Genomic DNA, 18,953 nt, shown 5'->3' with positions numbered 1-18,953 from the left:
AACTAACCAACAATCTTGTAATTAAAGCAAACATTCACCAATGAAAAACATTCTTCAAATAACATTAGACTTAAAAAGTCACGGCACGGTGTACATACATTATATTACTTATACTGTACTGATCCTGAGTTATATCCTGTATTATACTCCAGAGCTGCACTCACTATTTTGCTGGTGCAGTCACTGTGTACATACATTACATTACTGATCCTGAGTTACATCCTGTATTATACTCCAGAGCTGCACTCACTATTCTGCTGGTGCAGTCACTGTGTACATACATTACATTACTGATCCTGAGTTACCTCCTGTATTATACTCCAGAGCTGCACTCACTATTAGAGATGAGCGTTGTTCTACTCGAACTGTTCGCCAATCTCAAATTCGAGCTGTTTTGGGCGGTGTTCGAGCCGTTCGGCGAACACGAACGATTTGAGAAAAATTCGGCTGTTCGAGGTTATGTTCGATAACTGTTCGTGCACCAAAATCATAACTGGATTTTTTCTCAGTAATGATGAAAATTAATGTTAATACGCAGTTTGAGTGTACAGCGGGGTGGGGGGAGGGGCAGGGGATGGATCTCTGCAGGAACAATGAAGATCTCCATTTTTTTTTCTCTTTCCCGCATTTACAGTGGGGAGGTGCAATCTGTCAGCCTATCAGCAGCGCACACACGGAGCGAAGTGCTTTTTTTCACACAAGCAAGGACATGTGTCATTGGCTGTGTATGTCACATGTCCTTGCCCTATAAGACCCAGCCATTTTCCCCGTCGCCACCATTTTCTCACTGCTGCAGCTGAGTGTTAGACGGCACCGCTGTTGCTGTGTGCGCTATACCTTGTTAATTTCAAGCCAATTTTCGCACAAATCTACAGATAGCTTGGGAGTAGGGAATAGTTGTGATTGCAGTCCTTTTAAGGACTAGGTTACAGCATTTCCTACGACTTTTATCAGGGAGGTCTGTGCTCTTAAATAGATAGATTGTGGGAGTAAAGACTAATTGTAATTGCAGTCCTTTTCAGGACTAGGTTACATCAGTTCCTATCAGTTTTTGCCAGGCAGGTCTGTGCCAGTGCTGTGCAAGTTTTTTTCACAGCATTTGGCTGAATCTAGCAAAGCTAATCCTTTTTGGCCTATTGCAGAGTGTGTTAGTCAGTGGAGTAGCCTATCTGTGTTGCAAGATATACCACCTGTGTATAGAATACCAATTTTTTTACTGCACCTAGTGAAGTAAAATCTTTTGGGCATAGCATCATTCTATTAGTCCATCTATACTGACCTCCATCAGGTTGCAAATTAAAAATAATTTTTATCTGCATCTAGCTCTGAAAAAATATGTGGGCTTCTAGCTGTGTGTGGGACTTTCTCTATTAGTCCATCTATACTGATCTCCATCAGGTTGCAAATTAAAAATAATTTTTATCTGCATCTAGCTCTGAAAAAATATTTGGCCTTCTAGCAGTGTGTGGGACTTGGTCTATTAGTCCATCTATACTGACCTCCATCAGGTTGCAAACTGAATATAATTTTTTTCTTCATCTAGCTCTGAAAAAATATTTGGGCTTCTAGCAGTGTGTGGGACTCATTGTATTAGGCCATCTATACCAAGCTCCACCAGCTTTGAAATTAATAATAATTTTTAGCTGCATCTAGCCCTGAAAATAATTTTTCCCAATAGTGGTAGCAATAGAAATATGGGGCGCACGCCTGGCTAACAAAAATATACGCTTCATAACACAAAACACCAGCCTAGCGCACTGCATTAATAAGATGGCATCATCGTCTCTCCCAGTGCTAGGCCTACTACCCAGACTAGCATTCCTGTGCCTAAAACACAATGTATGGGTCCGCGCTAGCCACTATGCTGAGGGGTATAAAGCTGCTGCTAACGCTTTATAACAATTCAATTGGCAGATTTTCACAGAGCTCTTCCACAACGCCCACCCATCGGGCAACAGTTGCCCACCCTCCCTATGGGATCTAGTGGCGAATAGTTGATGCCATTAATCAGAGCGTCAGTTGCCCCGTCAACGTGGCAAGCATACGGTAAGGCATGGGAAGAGTGGACACGACTAGTAGCAGGCAGACGGGTTGACCAATGTGAACAAGCCAGATCACAAGTCACCATAGAATTTCTCCACCAGCTAATGATGAGGGGCACATCAGGAGCGTCAGAGCAGCGGTGTCTGACCGAAGTAGCATTTCACTTCCAACTACTGAATTGGGGAGATGTGACAAAGATTCATCATCAGACAATCCATAAAAGGGTGGAAAAGGGGTCAGCCAAGTCAGGAATGTAGATGTCCCGTCCCGTGTCACTAAAACTGATTTCTCCCATCATATCCCTAACACCATTAACATGACACTTACAATTTGAAGCAACACTAATGTCTACTGCATTTGTGATCGCCTTCTTCGGGGCGCTATGTATAAGCGAATTAGTCCCTCAATCCAAAATTACCACCAGTGGAGGCTTATTACACCAGGACGTAGTCATAGCCAATAATGCAATACGTCTACGCATACACCAATCGAAAACGGTTCCAGCGGGCAGGGGTACTTGGGTACTTCTACAACCCACAAACGGTACACTGAGTCGGGTAACAATAGTAAAAACATATCTAACCATCAGATCACAAAGTAATTTCTTCTTATCACACATTGATGGAACGCCATTATCAAGATACCTGTTCCAAGCTATATTTAATAAATGCATAACATCGGCAGGGAACCACCCCAAAGATTACGGGACACACTGATTCCGCATAGGTGCGGCCACGGAAGCAGCAAGAGCAGGACTGTCAGAAATGGAAGTTCAGAGGATAGGGAGATGGCGATCCACGTGTTTGGCGAGATACATAAGACCGGACTTGTTATCCTAACGTGGTTTGTTTCTTTTACAGGTGACGCTAAGCCAACAGTGTGAGTGATAGGCCACTCGTATATCTATTGGGCACAAAAAAGGGCGAAAGTCCGCCCAGGCGGGAGGAAATTAGAGTTTCATAACACATATTTCAACTGGAGAGGTATTAGAGGCCTGCTATGGCCACAGGTACTAATGGAGGTAATCAAGATAGGGAGAGAGGCAAGAGGTCCGGTCGTCATAGTTATACAGGCCAGGGGAAACAACCTAGGTCATCACAAGAGCGCATAACTAATGGCAATAATGAAACTAGACACTGAGCGCTTCAGAGAATTTTTCACAAAATTAGCTATAGTATGGTCAGAGATTGTGCCGATAGCGGTATGGCAAGGTGCGCGAGACATCACGGCCATCGAATGGACAAGGCGGGTAATAAATATTCGGATGGCAAAATTTAGAAGAGACAGAGGCGGTGTAGTGATACGACACAGACAACTGGAAGGAGATAAAGCAGGCCTCATACGGCCCGACGGTGTTCACTTAATAGATATTGGACTGGACATATTCCAGTCCTGTCAGGACTCCAGGACGGAGTGGAACAAGCGTTAAGAGTGATGGGTGGGGGTCAGAGTCCTGCATACGAGTACGCTGGATCCTCCGTGGCCTGGAAATAGAAAGGACATGTTGGAGAGTTACACTTGTTGGCCAACTTGCCGGAGTGGGGACCCAGGGCATGCTGCAACAAGCTGAATTATTTTAGAAATAAAATGCCTTTCTAATGGAATGAGTATAAAGAGTTAATAAAGCTGTGACCGATCCTCACCCATCCAGTTGTAAGAGTTACATTATTGTATTGTCCATGAAAGGGGGGCGGTAGGGGGGCTGAGCGTCTGGGTTTGGTTGGGGGTCCCCACAGTCTGCCTAGGCTAGATTCATTTAAAAATTCTTATTAGATACACAGGCGGTGCAGCTGGCTTCGCAGCTGGGCTACTACGCCCAAAGTATTGCCTAGGATAGATGCAGTTAAAAATTCTACGCTGACTAGCAGACACTGAAGATTTGGAGCAGACCTCTGAGTAAACAGCTCTTCAGACTCAACCATCTGTGTTACCCAAAGCCATAGTGTATGTAATTTCTTACAGTTAAAAGGGGGGGGGTGCGACCCAACCCACCTGGAATTGACAATGCCAACGTCACGTAAGACACAGCAAGGGGACTCCCAAAATTGTGGCACAGACACCACTTAACCCTAGAATGCATACCTGTGGCCTTGCAGGCCCGCCCAGTTAATTGTTTTCTATTTTCTGCAAGATTACTTTAGTTAGAATTTTGAAACTCTAGGTATTCTTCATGTATATAGTTGTTTGTCATTTGAGTTTGAGTTATTCCATGTTATTTGCACACGGGCCTAAAGGGCCCCAGGTATGTGAAAGTGTAGATTTTTATGGTCATGCGTTCTAGGGTTAAGTGGCATCAATTGCCCCACTGTTGCTTAAAACGGTTGGTGAGGTGATTTTACCAAATCCCCAAGCTTTTAGTCTCCCAAGGATGACACAGGGGTAGAAATGTCCTTGCGAATCCATGATTTGTTCATCTTTATGAACGTGAGTCTGTCTACATTCTCAGTGGACAGCCGCGTGCGCTTATCTGTCAGCACACCACCAGCAGCGCTGAACACACGTTCAGAGAGAACGCTGGCTGCATGGCATGACAAGATCTCCAAGGCGTGAGTGGCGAGCTCCGGCGATTATTCCAGATTGGAATACCAAAATGAGCAAGGGTCCAGTGACACAGTCATGGCTTCGATGTTCACTTGGAGATTCTCCTGTACCATCCTCTCTAGGCATTGACTATGTGTCAGACTTCTTGTCTCCTGTGGCCTTGCAAAGGATGGTCTAAAAAAGTGGTGAAACGATTCCACAAAATTGCTGTTACCAGCAGATACTGTGTTACTGTTACTGTTTGAGTGATGAAGACTCGACAGTCCCACCGTTGGCAAGTTAGAACTGTGAGATTCACTACGTGCACCACTGGTGTTTTGTGGAAAAGCACATGTAAGATTCTGCAACAGCGTCTGCAGATACTCCTGCATTCGTCAATACCTTTTTATGGCAGGAAATATTTCGACAAATATACTTTTGTACCGGGGATCTAAGAGTGTGGCAACCCAGTAGTCGGGATTACTTCGAATTCTGACAATCCGGGGGTCATGTTGCAGGTAGTGCAGCAAGAAGGCACTCCTGTGTCTTGCGCATCCAGAAGTACCAAGTCCTTGTTGTGTTGGTAGCGAGGTAAGAATCATGCTTCCTTCCTCTGCCCTCTCCCTCCAACCTCGCACAACAGAAATGTGATCAAGGTCTCCCTCATCTGATGAGTCTTCCATGCCCATCGCCAGTTCGTCCTCCACTTCTTCCTCGGCTCCTGCACCTTCCTCAACAGTTTGGCTGCTACCATGCGCCCTGGTTAATCCCTCTCCCCCACCCTCCCATGCCTGCCGCCTTGGTGCTGCCAACCGTCTGGACCTTGGAGATGTTATCCCTTCCGCATACGACTCCTCCTCTACTTCCTCCACCTCCTCTTGTCCCACCACCTGACTCTGAATTCTGTTTAATGTGTGCTCCAGCATGTAAATGACCGGAATAGTCATGCTGATAATGGCATCGTCGTCAGCACTAAACATCTTCGTCGCCATTTCAAAACTGTGCAGAAGGGTGTGTGGCGCCCCTGAGGGTTCAGTCGCCACAGAGTTACTGCATCTCACCCAGAGGTGTGGTATCTCACCCTCAGGTAAGGAAGGCGTATGGCTCGGGACCCTGACTCCTGCATCCAACACATACCCGCAGTGGGGGTAGGGCGAGATTGCTCCTAAGGGAGAGCACAGTCCCAGGTCCCTAGCTGGTTTGAGGGTCCTATGTAGTGGGTGCTTAGGGGAGCAGCTTAGGGGAGCACATGACAAGGAGAGTATAAATAGGAAGCCATCTTAGAAAGAGCAAGCCAGACAGAGGAGGAAAAGTGACAGGAGCAGAGACTAGGCATGAGCTCTGCTCCGGAGGCGGGCCTAGCCTGGGAGGCCCAGGACTGAAAGAGAGAAGAGAGGAGTGGAAGCTGGAAGGCTCCAGGAACCGAAGGGACCCTACGGCTACGGGCCGTGCAGAAGGCCACCCGTACTCCCGCTGCTACCAGGAGGTAGAGGGGTCAGGCCAGATAAGGGGAACCGGTCCCTCAACTAGCGGAGAAACAGCAAGGCTCAACTAGAAACCGGAGGCTGCTGCATTTCATGTACTGCAGGCCAAAGTCCACACCAGTCTCACTAAGAAGGTAGCCACATAGGACCCAGGGGATGGAACACACGTCACCCGCCAAGGCCCGAGGATACCGGATAGAAGTGTCACTGGGTGTGAGGTGCAGGGAGAAGGCCAGAGAAAGGACACACAGAAGGGGGTCCTGCTAAGTACTCCGGAGCTATCTGGGCGTGGACTGAGCCCCTCACTGAGTATGCACAGCACGACGGGGGAGATTGCTCTGGTACCTGTAATCTGGACTACAACAACTGAGTAATATCTTGAGACGGCATCACACGGACTCTGTGTTCATTACTGACTCCCTGCACTACAACCACCATCATCCACCCACACTGCCCTGAAGCTACACTCTTCCTGTGGTGAGTAATAATACCGTTGCTGCAAAACCACCAGCTTCAGAGGACTGTTCCGCAGCGACGGCCCCTTTGGCCGCACTCCACAGGTGGCGTAGTCAGACATTATAAAATCCATATATACAAATTACCCTTGGATTGACCGCCCTGGGTCACTGACTGGGTCACCGCCACAGTGACTACAACCCCCAGCGTCTACCGGCCCGGTTCAGGGTACCCCATGGCCCAGGGGGCGCGTCAACTTCATAGGTCCCTGATCTGAGACCACTCCTGCAGCGTGATTTGCCCCACCTCTGGATCTCGTTGGCCCAGGCTATACGTCAGAACGTATTGCACCAGGGCTTGTCGGTGCTGCCACAGTCGCTGCAACATGTGCAGAGTTGAATTCCACCGTGTCGGCACATCGCATTTCAGCCGGTGAACTGGCAGGCCCAACGACTTCTGTAGAGATGTAAGTCGTTGAACTGCGGGATGAGAACGGCGGAAGTGAGCACACAGCGACCGTGCCCTCTGCAGAAGGCCATCTAGTCCGGGATAGTGGGCTAAAAATTGCTGGACAACCAGGTTCAACACGTGAGCCATACAAGGCACGTGTGTGACATTGCCCCGGTGAAGGGCCGCACCCAGGTTTGCAGCATTGTCGCACATGGCCTTCCCTGGTTGCAGGTCCAGTGGAGACAACCTTTCATGAAACTGGGTCTCCAGAGCTGACCACAACTCCTCAGCTGTGTGACTCACATTTCCCAGACATTTCAAAGTAAACACTGATGCCGTTGAGCCCTGCTGCCAGCATAGTAAAGAGGTGTGCAGGATTCCTTCTGCGCAGTTAGAAAGCAGGTGGCATTACCAGACAGGCTTTGGGTGCAGGTGGAGGACCGAGAGGAGGTTGAGGAGGCAGAAGCAGTGGAGGAACTTCGAGATAAAGAGGATTGACGCACAACTCGTGGGGACGGTAAGACTTGGACAGCAGCCCCTTGTCCTGCTGTCACCATAGTTACCCAGTGCCCAGTCAGCGACATGTAACGCCCCTGTCCATGCCTTCTCGTCCAAGTGTCTGTGGTGAAGTGCACCCTGTCACACACAGAGTTTCTCAAAGAAGCGGTGATGTTGTGTGCGACATGCTAGTGGAGCGCAGGCACACCTTTCTTTGAGAAGTAGTGCCGACTGGGCATCTGGTACTGGGGCACTGTGACGGACATAAGGTCTTGAAAATCCTCTGTGTCCTCCAGGTGGAAAGGCAGCATTTCTGTAGCCAACAGCTTGCAGATGGTGAAAGTCAACCTCTTAGCTTTCTCATGGCTAGGAGGAAATGGTCTTTTACTTTTCCACATCTGAGGGACCGAGGGCTGGCTGTTGTGCTTAGACGGTGTTGAGTAGGGTGTCCCCGGCAAAGTGCCGGTCTGTGAGGAAGATGCAGGCGGACATGTTAGGTTGCCTTGATCCAAAGGTGGTGCTCTCGATGTCGGAGAGCGCTCAACACTAGCAGGTGTTTCCACTTCCCAATGAACTGACGACCTGCCAATCACACTGGCTGTTGCGGGTAAAGAGGTGGCAGGTCTGCGTCCAAAAACATGTGTGACTGCTGTCCCCCCAGTCACAGAGGATGAAGAGGCTGCGGATGCACAAGATGGGGCAGACGGTGGTTGGCCCAGCCGGCTAGGCCGCATTGTAGCACAGTGAGCTTCCCACTGCAACTTATGCTTCATATCCATGTGCCGGTACATGCATGAAGTACTCAAACTATGGATTTTTTGGCCTCTACTTAGCTTTTGCCGACAAATATTACAGATAACACGAGTTGGGTCATCCTTATCGATTTGAATAAATGCCCAGGCTATGCAAGGCTTAGAGCCCATGTGACCTGAAGAGCCACTACGACTTGTGGTCAGAGGCAGAGTTGTGGTTGAGGATGCAGTTGTTGACGTGCTTCCAGTACTCCGTCTCTGTTCAGGAAGGCGCAACCTAACCTCGTCGTCAATAGCATCTGTGATGCCCCGCTGCGCTTGGTATCACAGATCCTAGAGGAGTGCATTGATGGAATCCTCCACAAGAGGCCCCCATAAACATTCACACATCTCCACCTTCCACCTCAGACCAGCAGAGGGAGCCCGTTAGGGATATAAATAGGGAAGGTGGAGCTAGGCAGTTCAGTTCCTCTGAAGAGTTCCTGCAGTAGAGAAGCCTAAGAGAGGTCAGTCTGCAGTGGAGCTCAGTCTAGTCTAGAGAACGCAGTTAATAGTTCAGCAGTGGAGCACGAGGCTCCTGCTTGTAAGATTCAGGGAGCCCAGATAGAGCTTAAGGTGTGCCGGTGCCGTAAGATCAGTGAAGCGCGGCAAGCTGCCGTTAGTGTGTATAGCCTAGTGAGGGCCCGAGTAGGCCAAAGGCGAGTGGCGAGTTAGTACATAAGGGGCAGAGGAGCTTAACCAGCTCACCCCGAAGCATTTACCGGACACAGGATCCGAGCTTACCAGTATCTCTATGACCCAGTAAGGCATAACCGGAATCCCTGGAGAACTACAAGTCCCAGGATCGCTAAGGTGCTGATATGTAACAGAGCCAGGAAACGCTTAGGCCCCGCATACTGGTAGCGTGAACTCCAAGAGAAGGCCCTACCACAAGGTCAGCCAGCGCAGGACAGAGACAAAGTTAGGCCTAGCTCCAGGCAGGTCAGAAACTTACTACGCAGAGGCAAGAAACAGGAGACCCTACACCCGCTCATTGGGGAGGATCCTGATATGCACCCTTCACCCTACAGTGCTCCGGGATGTGCCTGAATTTCCACCAGTAAAAGGTACTGAAGTGACTACAGTGTCCGTTCCCGTTCTTGCTCTGACCCAGCTGGGTCTCGCCTGTCCTGCATTCCCCCTGCATACGCTGCCCTGAGACCTAGGTCCACCTGTGGGGATCTATACCATCGAGCTGCCTTATGACCGGCCTCAGTGGACTGCTGCAGCGCTGGTGCTTGTCACCAGATACCACAGGTGGCGTCATGAACTCTTATAAAATTAACAATTATCCACCCTTTTAAAGAGAGACCCCAGGGTACGGGCCAGGGAGCCGACCACCGCGACATCCCCAAGGCCAGGCAAATGCCCGGGTACCGAGTCATCCCCATCCCCAGGGCTAGTCACATCCTCCTCCACCTCCTCTGCTGACCTCATCGACTGGCTGACTGTGGGTTGACAGTAAGTGGGATCTCCAACCTCGTCATCATCACCCTGTGTGTTATCACACCCGTCGTCCTCAGAGCCAACCTCTTCCTGCCCTGACCGAAAAGTCAAGTTGTCGCTCCAATCAGGTATTTGAGTCTCATCATCGTCTTCATCATTGTCTCCACCAACAGGAGTTACAGTTTGGGAACAAGGGTCTACATTATGCTCAGAACCTTCTTCATCTGGTCCTGGATCCGACTTATAAAGATTCTGGGCATCAGATCAGATCATTTCCTCATCTGGATTAACAGAAGCTCTGGAGCAGACCTCCGTTTCCCAGGCTATAGTATGAGTAAACAGCTGTGCAGACTCAACCATCTGTGCTACCCCATACTCAGACGGGCAGCTGGAGACTTGGGAGCTGTGAGGAAGCAAGTGCGATTGGGGTGACACCTCTGAGGACTGGAGTATTTGTGATGTTGAAATTGAGGTGATGGAGAGCCCACTTGAAGGAGCACTTGATATCCGTTGAAGCACCTGCTGTTTTTGTGCCTCATTTAGAATTTGTAGCGATGGGCGTGTCCGTAAGAATGGGATCATATCACATTGTCCACGAAAAGAAGTCGACATCTTAGTTTGGCTGGAAGATGGTCTTTCTTCTGCAGATGTTACTCCCCCCCACCGTGGGGGGCCTCGACCCACCGGCGGACAGGCACCAGTATTGGGATAGGGGGGCTGGCCGTCAGGGTCCACCGCGGCTCTGGCACAAACCCGGCGACACAGAGGTGGCACGGGCAGGAACGGACTGGCCGTCTCGGCTTCTCACTTTTTGGATTTTAGAAGGGCATGACATGCCTATATCTGTGTCTCCCCCTCCTTTTACTCCTCCACCTCTTTTCTTTTCGCATGACTATATGTACTTGTCACTTTTCCATGTGTTAGTTGTGTCTTCTGAGCAGTTTGTCAGCTTTTGGACACCTTTGAAGGTGTTTTCTATGTGTTTCTATGTGTTTTTGTTTGCCTGCCATTGGTTTTAACGGTGTTCGAAGGTGTTCGACGAACAGTTCGGCGAACACACGGGTGTTCGACGAACCGAACCGAACTCTAACACTACGGGGGAGGCTCAACACTACTCACTATTCTGCTGGTGCAGTCACTGTATACATACATTACTGATCCTGAGTTACATCCTGTAGATCTTTTATTATAAAAATGAAAAACATAACAATAATAATAACAGAAACATAACAAAATTAACAACCACAAAATAAACAATGTAATGAACTGGTCCCGCCGCTCCCTCTCTCCTCACACACATATTATACATATATACAGATTAATAACAACTTACACTGTGACATCTGGTCCGATTATCAAGCAAAATAATAACAATATAATAAGTAAAATAAACAATAGCTGACAAAAATATATACAAACTAATATATACATTTTTTTTTTTAAATTATTATTTTTTTATATATATTTTTAAAATAATATAAAATAAATACTAACTATACAAATATATACAAGACTAAACTAAGCACCCCACACTCAAGCCCACCATTCCCAACCCCGTCACTGACCTGAGAGCTGGTCCTGCGTCTCATGCCTCAGTCCATGTCCAACGTCCATAGGTCAGATCAGGCAGTGCCAGTTTTTCACCCAAATAATAAAGTGTCCCACAAGATGAGCCCACCTCCCCCCTTTTTTCAACAACCCAACCTATCACCTACACCCAAATCCATATCCTATACAATATATACAGAAACAAACAATACAATAACAAACAATACAATAACCACAACTGACAAAGCCCAAGTTTGGCGCCTGCAGCCCTACATCACTGGCTACTGATCAAAACAAAACAAAAATCTATGGTGTCAGCAGCAGCCCACCATCAGGAGAGGAGATGACCAGACTAGGGCACACTAAAAGAAAAGCCTCTCCAGAGGAGAGCGGCCCTTCGTGTAACCATTCTCTCATACTCCAGAGAACGCAACTTCACCAGGTCACCGAGTATGGTCCTAAACACATTGTCCACTGGGAGGATTTTCCTTTGCGTCGATACTAAGCACCGTGCGTTCCACGTGTGATACCTAACCACTGCACTAACTAGAAATAAGGTGCAGCGGTCCCGACCACCCAGGTCTCCGAATGCTCCATAGGCCCATTCCGCATAAGAGAGACCGGCCAGCCTGGGCCAGCCAATGGAGGCGCCCACCCTGGTGTACAACTCTGTGTTAAAGGAACAATGAAGCAGGAAGTGGTCCATGCTTTCCAGCATGGTACCACAATGCTCCCGAGGACAGTTCCTGTCCTCAGAGCTCCTACACTTCAGATTGTCCCTCACACACAGTTTCCCATGAAAGCAGTGCCAAGCCAAGTCCCAGAACTTCGAGGGGATCCTGATAGAATTCAAAAGATGCAGACCCACCGTAAGATCTCGATCTCGAGTGCTAGAGGCCTCTGAAAATGGGTCAACAGAACCCTTTTGTCAAGGAGCTTCCTCTGCAGAGTCCTGACCTCCCACATTCCCAGACCCCACCGGCGAATTACCTTCAGAACCAGGGTAGTTTAAGCCGGGAGATGTCCATGCGGTGTGCGTAAATCCTTCACTTGCCCTCCTGTCTGCCATTCCTGGCAGAAAGACTGAAACCATCCCCTACAGGAGAATACCCACGGAGGAGCCCTCTCTTTCCATAGGTTTGCAATATTGATCTTAATGAAGGTATTCACAAGGAATACCACAGGGTTGACCATACCCAACCCTCTTAGTCTCCTCGTATGGTAAGTAACCTCCCTCTTGACCAGGTTCAGTCTATTCCCCCATAACAGCTGGAAGAACAAACTGTAGACCCGAGTCCAGAGAGGCTCCGGCAAGATGCACACACTGCCCAGATAGATCAGCAAAGGGAGCAGGTAAGTTTTGATCAGGTTTATCCTTTCCCTTAGGGTCAAAGACCAACCCTTCCATTGGTTCACCTTCTGGGTGTCTATCTCTAGCCTGCTGTCCCAATTTTGTTTGGGGTAATCCCCCTGGCCAAATTCGATGCCAAGAACTTTTGCAGAGACTTTGGGTCCTGGAAGGGTGTCCGGGAGATCAAAACCAGGATCTCCTCCTCCCAGCCAGAGACTCTCACACTTATCCCGGTTGATCTTAGACCTGGATGCCTCCGAGTAGCGATTTACCTCTGACATCAGCCATTCTGCCTCCCCATCAGAGAAAACAAAAACGGTGACGTCATCGGCATACGCCACCACTCTCAGAGTGGCTTCCGATGCTGCCCGGTCCATCACGATCCCAGCCAACGGTCCATGCTTCACCCTCCTAAGAAGTGGGTCAATCGCAAACACGTACAGCAGCGGGCTCAAAGGACAACCCTGGCAAACACCACATCCAACCTCAAAAGAGCGGCCAATCCAACCGTTCACAAGCGGGAAACTCTCTGCCCCAGCATACAAGGTCTTAAGCCAATCAACAAACCCCCCGGCAGGCCATACCTCAGAAGGACAGACCAGAGGTACTCATGATAAACCCAATGAAATGCTTTTGCCTGGTCCAGTGACAGGATGTACCCCTTCCAGTGGCCAGCCCTACCCTTCTCCATCGCCTCTCGGACACAGAGTACAGCACTAATTGTACGGAGGCCCGTAACAGAGCAATGCTGGGCTCCCGAAAGGAGTCGGGGCGCAAATTTTACCTGCCGATTAAACAGCACCTTTGCCAAAACCTTCCTGTCTGCATTGAGAAGCGCTATGGTATGTCAATTCTCAGTGCAAGATTAGTCCTTACCCTTTGACAAGATGATCAGGACAGACCTACTCATTGATTTTGGCAGAGTGCCCAAGGAAAGACACTCATTGAATACCTCAGTCAAGAGGGGAACCAAGGCGTACTTAAAGGTCTTATAGAATTCAGATGTTAAGCCATCTGGACCGGGATATTTCTTTAGGGCAAGCCCTTCAATCGCCAAATTAACTTCCTCTTCTCTGATCATCTCTGTCAAAACGCCAAGAGAGGGGTCTACCCCTGGTTCGGGGACAGCTTTAGCCAGAAAAGCCGACATCTCATCCCAATCCAGATCCCTCTTCCCCAAGAGGTGCGAGTAGAAGGATCTGACGACGTCCAGGATCCCTGATCTGGATCTTTTCAGGGACCCCGCAGTGTCAACCAGTCCTGAAACAACTTTACTATTCACTGACATCTTGCAGTTTCTGTAATGGTCAGGCGAGCGGTACTTCCAATAATCCCTCTCAAAAACCAAAGATGCTATCATACTGACACTTCATTAGCAAAGATTTCACTCTGGAGATCTCCTCGCGGCTACATCCAGTTGAGACAAGATGCTCGAGTTTCCTCCTCAGGCCCTGATACAGGCGATACCAGTCCAGGCTCCTGAGGCTCGAGATCTGGCGGAAGAATCTCGCAACCCTTTTCTTGAACATCTCCCACCATTCTGACTTACTACTACAAAGATCCAGTAAGGGTACCTGGCTCTGAAGAAAATCCTGAAAGGACTGTCTTATCTCCGCTTCTTCCAAGAGGGAAGAATTGAGCCTCCAAAAGCCTCTTCCCATCCGGGGGGGGTCTCTGTAACATTCAGGCAAAACAAAATCAAACTGTGATCGGAGAACTCCACCTGAACAACAGATACTGAAGAGACGGCTTCCTCCTTTAAATAAAACCTGCCTATCCTGGACCTACAGTTACCTCTACGATAGGTGAACCCCTGGTGGCCTGGGGTGTGCCGGATGTGGACATCCACCAGGCGAATCTCACTAGCTATACTATTAAGGGCGACACTATCATAAGTCAGCTTGTCTCTGGAACCTCCTCTATCCCGGGGCCTCGTGACAGTGTTAAAGTCCCCTCCAAAGACGACCTGCCGACTAGTAAAAAGGTAGGGCTTGATCCTTATAAAGAGACACTTCCGGTCCCTCTTAGATTGGGGACCATAGTTAATGAGCCAGAGCTCTTGTCCCTTCATGAGGACATCTAATATCAGGCACCTCCCCATTTCTAACTCAATAACCCGTCGGCATTCTACCGCTGCAGTAAAAAGGACCGCCACTCCGCTATACGGCTCAGCCGCAAGAGACAAATAGGAGGGCCAGAGTCTCCACTCCCTCTTAGCGATAAACACCTCTGCCATATTTGGCAGCCTGGTCTCTTGCAAAAAGAAAATGTCAGCTTCAACCCGGCTGAGAAAATCAAAGGCCGCAAATCTAGCCATATTTGACTTAATACTGGCGACATTAATAGACACCAGTGTCAACGGAGTGGGTACCGCCATCATTGGTGATTGAGTTAGATGGCTTTCTTCTTCCCACTGCCCTTATCCTCTGCCTCAGACGAGGAATCCTTCCCCCTCTTTAACGATACAGATGTGTCCATTCCCACATTTTCCCTTCTTTTTTCGTCCTCATCTCCAGACCAGTCCCTCCCCCCATGGACCTTGCATCCCCAGGAGACTCGGCGCCCCCTGTAAGCTCTGCCGAAGCCGGAACCTCACCCTCAGCCTCCTCCTCAGAGGAAGAGATGTTATCAAGGGCTTGGAACCGGTTAGAAAGACAAACTAGAGGGCAGTCAGTTTTACCTTCCTTAGGTACCTTGGTCAGAGCGGGAGAAGATGTTTTATCTCACTTCTTTCTCTTCTTTTTGGTGCCGAGCTTACGCTTGTCCTGTAGCCACTGCTTATTATCCTCATCCATACTTTCATAGTGGGAGGATTCTGAGGCAGAGGTGGTTTCATCCTTGAGGATCCTCCTGGCCTCCTCATCCAACTCATCATCCCTCGGGGCTTCAGCAGCAACACTGGCATCCAGGACAGGGGCCGCCCCAGTAGCCCGGGGCTCGCCCCGCTCCCTCTCCTGTCTGCGCTTGTCTAGACGCCTCAGCTGGGCAGGCGTCTTTTTATAGCTTTTCTTCCCTGGCTCATCAGCTCCCCCACCCCTGCTAGTCCCCTCCCCAGCAGAATCGGCCTCACGGCTTTCTCCCACCGGGGTCTCGACTGCATTAGCGAAGGAGCGATGACAACAGCTGAATGGGTGACCTAACTCACCACTCAGGTGGCACCTAATCTCCACACAAGAGGCAGCAAGATGGCTGACACCCCCACACAACGCACATTTCTGTACAGTGCAGTTTGCACTGAAGTGTGTGGGGTCACCGCACCTGTGACAGAGCTTCGGTTGCCCCTGGTAGAAGACCAGGATACGATCCCTACCCAGGAAGGCAGATGATGGAATGTGGGCAACCGTACCACCTGAACGCTTAAGTTTTACCATAAACGTCCGGGCCCCTGACCAGATACCAAACTCGTCGCGGTTTTTCTTTGGCATCTCCACCACCTCTCCATACCGACCAAGCCACGTCATGATGTCATAACAAGAAAGTGACTCGTTACGAGTCATCACGGTCACTTTCTTGATTTCTTTTTGGCGAGACACTGCCTGAACGGCAAAGTCTCGCCAGCTGGGCTCATTTTTTGCCAACTCATAATTCGTCCAGAAGAGCTCAAGCCCCTCCAGCCGAACAAAGCTGACATCAAACTCAGGCGTGGAATAGGGATGTATCAAGGCGTAGATATCAAATCGCGTTGAAGCCCATCCTCAGCAGTAGCTCCACAACTTTAGACCTTGGAAGACATGCATCACTGCTCCTCCACCGAAGACGGACCACATTCCTATGCACACTCCCTGGCCCGGCTGTTGGGAGGGACCACACTGTATCCCCCCCTTTTTGCTCTCGGAAGGCACCGAGGCCATGCCTCTCTATCCAGAAGGATAGATCAACCTCTCGACCCTCTACCATTAGTGATCTCTCCCCCTTCTTTAGAGCCTCCAGAAGGCGCCGTTGCAACATGCCGTCCCCAAATCCCAGAGACGAGGAGTAGGAGGCCCTATTTGCCCCGGAGGTGACACTGGCATAACTCTGGACAGGCGTTGCCACCACCGAGGGGGGGCAACCGGACCAGTGACTACATCAGCCCCAACAGCATCACCATTACCTACCTCCATCTCACCCTCCACCAAACCAGCAACCACACCACTAGACAATGAATTGGCCTCATTCACACCCACCACCATATTCATTCCTGCTGGACCAGTAACAATGGTGGATAACATTTTGACCTCAGCATCATCAGGCACAAGGGGCTCAGTCACCTCCATAGAATTGAAGGCGACCTCACCCCTGGTCTTATGTGTGCCCTCCACATCAGTCGGTAATTTCTGTTTGACATTAGGTATAATGCGCCGCTGATCTTTAGCTGCTGTGAGGCGCCGCTGATCTCTAGCATCAGGATCCTCCGGACCAGCGATGCCAACACAAAATAGCACTTTCGTGGGAGGACTGGAACTCTCAGCCTCAGCAGCCCCCTCACACTGCTACCACTTCTCAACTAAGTGATCAGCGGCAACAGCATTCAGAGGCGCCGAGGCTACCGGAGCTGCCCCCGACAACGGGCTGCTCCCCCCTCCCACTGAGGAGCGCACCACAGCATCGTGGCTAGACCGAACGCCCGCCGCCGGGCCGCCCTCACTGTCCAGCCTCTCGGCTGATGCACCTCCTGCTGCGCCCCCGCTACTACAAGCAGAGATGGAGCTCTGCGCCTCACTACCACGCTCTGTAATTTCCCCGCGCCTTTGCACCGGATCCACAGCAGAACCCGGGCTGGGCTTGGGCAACGGGGCTTATACAGCGAGCTGAGCCTACCGCCGACTCAGGGGGTACAGGGAGGGGGGCATAGACATAGCTTACCGCTTCCTGCAGCTTTGGCTTGGTCTTCTTAGCCTTTTTGTTGTCCCCAGGTGCCTCTTCTGGTAGATCGTCACTAAGATAGAAGTTTTGGAGGCACACTGGGGACTCCAGGAGCTTTATTTCCGCCATTAGCGCCCCTCACTGGCCGCTGCTGTCACTGTCCTCCCCAGAGCCGGCAGAACTGCGACCGGATGCCATTGTTGCCTGTCCTGCCGGGAGCTCGCTGCACGTGGCCTGCGGGTGACTTTGCAGGCTGCCAGGTGGGGCTTTCTGCTGGTCATCATCACTCATCATCCACCTGGCTCTCAGGCTGAGCCCCATCTGCCTTTGCTCTCTGTTATCAGCCATTTCTCTGAATCGGTCTTCTTTTATCAGTTTTTCCTTAAACAGACCACTCTGCTCTCTGATGGTAGCTCTCATTTGTTCCAGCACATGAATCTCACTGGTGAGCCTCTTTACCTCCACCTGGAGTTTAGCCTTCCTCTGTTTGGAGGTCCCTGCAGCTTTGGCGCTTGTGCAGCGCAAGCTCCTCCCGGAGTCTCCTGACGAGCTTACTCGCATCTTCATACTCACGGAGGCGACTCATGAACCGGGAGGCATAGGTGGACACAGACTCCCAGGGACTTTGAATCGCCCAACATTCCTCAGTGAGGTCGGCCTCACCTCCGTGAGCACTCAGCTTTCCTCCGGAAGGAGCGCCATCATGCACGCTGTCAGGCTTACCCTCCATGCTGGAAGCCTTGCGGCTTCTAGGAGTCTCCACAGTCCCGGGGGGGAGGGGGGGGGAGTAGGAGCCACATTGCTGCGACACCTGGTGGAGCGTCTCACCCCTGAGTCCTCCGATGTGCAGGCTGGTTGCTGGTTTCTCCTGCCCCCCGCCGGCCTGGTTCAGGAAGCAGAAGCCTGGGACTTGGCTCCATCACTCATCCCAGGAAACCAACTCCCCCCCTGGGTAGGAGAGAGATCAGATCCCCAGGTGGAGAGGTGTTGTTTCTCAGAGCTCTGGAGAAAACAGCAGGATCTGCAGCCACCACACCCACAATCACCACAGTGAGCAACAGCTGATCAGAGCTGCATTCACTATTCTGCTGGTGCAGTCACTGTGTACATACATTACATTACTGATCCTGAGTTACATCCTGTATTATACTCCAGAGCTGCACTCACTATTCTGCTGGTGTAGTCACTGTGTACATACATTACATTACTGATCCTGTACTGATCCTGAGTTACAGCCTTTTTAATACTCTAGACCGCTTGAGCTGAATTATCTCAGCATTCCCTGCTAGTTCAGTTCTTCGGAGAGGTAGCACTGAAGATTTTCTCAGAGGTATATATTTTAAAAAAAACAAGCAAAAACATTTTGCTGTGTTGAAGTGTAATAGCTATTGTGACGATACAGCTTATAATCTTAATCAGCTGGACAAATAGATTTGTTAAGCCAAGAGAAATACATTACTGTGTTCATGTTGACTTGTAAATGTATGTGTATTTCTGTGGCTGGTCAAGAAGGACACACTA

General features: G+C 49.9%; 1 protein-coding gene across 2 annotated transcripts in view; it reads right to left on the bottom strand.

Moving 5' to 3' along the window:
* The window catches only part of LOC141229007 (5-oxoprolinase-like), a 74,274-nt gene that overhangs the window by 14,032 nt on the left and 41,289 nt on the right, over nt 1-18,953 (bottom strand). The window lies entirely within an intron of this gene.

The sequence above is a fragment of the Phyllobates terribilis genome, unplaced genomic scaffold, assembly GCF_046119375.1.
Source record: "Phyllobates terribilis strain yellow unplaced genomic scaffold, ASM4611937v1 Scaffold_449__1_contigs__length_1482836, whole genome shotgun sequence".
Taxonomy (NCBI): domain Eukaryota; kingdom Metazoa; phylum Chordata; class Amphibia; order Anura; family Dendrobatidae; genus Phyllobates; species Phyllobates terribilis.
The sequence above is the reverse complement of the archived record's forward strand: the minus strand, read 5'-3'. Positions and strand labels throughout refer to the sequence as shown.